Raw genomic sequence first — 2,138 nt, 5'->3', positions numbered from 1 at the left:
AGAAAGAAACAAAATGAAGACAACCAATCTATTGGATGCAGATTTCAAAACATTGGTCATTAGGATGCTCAAGGAACTCGTTGGATACTTCAACGGTATAAAGATGACCCAGAAAGAAATGAAGTTCACACTAAGTGAAATAAAGAAAAATTTACTGGGAGTCAACAGTGGAGTGGATGAAGCTGAGAATCAAATCAATTATTTGGAACATAAGGAGGAAAACATGTGCAATAAGAACAGCAAGAAGGAAAAAGAATCCCAAAAACAAGGATAGGCTAAGGTGCCTCTGGACAACATCATATGTACCAACATTCAAATCATAAGGGTGCTGGAAATCTATTTGAAAATGCAATGAAACAAAACTTCTCTAATTTGGTGAAGGAAATAGACATGTAAATCCAGAAAGCACAAAGAGTCCAAAATAAGATGGATGCAAGGAGACCACACCAAGACACACTGTAATTAAAATGCCAAAGGTTAAAGACAAAGAGAGAGTCTTAAAAGCAGCAAGAGAAAATAAGTTAGTTACCAACAAAGGAGCACCTATAAGATTTTCAGCTGATATTTCAAAAGAAGGGGCTATCAGCTGATATTTGCAGGCTGGATGGGGTTGGCAAGAAATATTAAAAGTGATGAAAAGCAACGGCCTACAACCTAGATTACTCTATCAAGCAAAACTATCATTTAGAATTGAAGGGCAGATAAAGTACTTCCCAGAGACGGTAAAGCTAAAGGAGTTCATCATCTTCAAGCCATTATTATATGAAATGTTAAAGGAACTTATTTAAGAAAAAGAAGATCAAAGCTATGAACATTAAAATGGCAATAAATTCACAACTATCACCACTTGAATCTAAAAAACAAACTGAGTGAACAAGAAGAACCAAAACAGAATCATAGATATGGAGATCATTTGGATGGTTACCAGTTGGGAGGAGTAGGGGGAGAATGAGAAAAAGGTGCAGGGATTAAGAAGTACAGTTTGGTAGTTAACAGAATAGGCTGGGGGATGTTAAGAACAGTATAGAAAAATGAAGTAACCAAAAAATTTATATGTATGACCTATGGACATAAAATAAGGGTGGGGGATGGATTGCTGAAGGGAATAGGGGTAACAGGTAGAGGGGGCAAAGGGGGAAAAATTGGGACAACTGTAAGAGCATAATCAATAAAATATATTTAAAAAGAAAAAAGAAACATTAAAAATTGTACCATTTATGTTTTTCTTTTTGATGTATAAAATTATTTTATGTATTCTGAATGCTAATCTTTTGGTAGGTATAATTTTTAGAAATATATTCTTCCTAGTCTATAGCTTGTATATTATGCCTCTTATAATGGATTTTGATAAACATTCTTAATTTTATTTAGTCGTATTCTTATTTTTTCTTTACGGATTTCTCTTTCTGTCTTACATAGGAAAATTTTTCTTCCCCGAGAACAAAAATTACTCTTGAATTTTTTTCTAATTTTTTTTCCTTTACACATTTAAGTCACTAATATAGTGGGAATTGATGGATTTAACAGCAGACATGGAGGGCTGGGAAGAGGTGGGCAGAGAATGATGCTGTTAGCATCTGGTGGGTAGAGGCCAGGAACATTGTTAAATATCCTGCAATGGACAGGACTGTCCTTCACAAGGAATTATATGGACCAGAAAGTCAATAGTGGTTACAGTGGAGTATCTTTGGATGCAACCGCTATCTTTGGAGTAATGCTTTTTATAATTCAACTTTAATTAGTATTCCTAAATTTGTCATGTATGCTTAAAAAGAGAATATATGCTATAAATGTGACTGCAATTGGTTTCTGTGTTCTATGTGCTTCTTTAAGCTAATCTTGTTAATTCTGAGTTCATAATTTTGTGGCTTTCATAATTTTACCAATTTTTGACTATAGTATTTATCATTATTCTTACTGTGCTTAAAAATCTTCCAAGTGGCAGATTAATCAAGTCCCTACCTACTCTTCTGTGAAATCTTACTGTAAATAATTTCAAGTTTCATTGTTAGGTGATGCAAGGTGAGAATTCTTAATGTCTTTCTGGTGAATTGAAACGTTTATCATTTTTAAATGGCTATCAGAGGGTGACTTCTGGTCAAAATGGCTCACCTCCTCGCACAACCACATCAAAATTA

Source organism: Phyllostomus discolor, chromosome 11 (assembly GCF_004126475.2).
Source record: "Phyllostomus discolor isolate MPI-MPIP mPhyDis1 chromosome 11, mPhyDis1.pri.v3, whole genome shotgun sequence".
NCBI classification, from domain to species: domain Eukaryota; kingdom Metazoa; phylum Chordata; class Mammalia; order Chiroptera; family Phyllostomidae; genus Phyllostomus; species Phyllostomus discolor.
The sequence above is the reverse complement of the archived record's forward strand: the minus strand, read 5'-3'. Positions refer to the sequence as shown.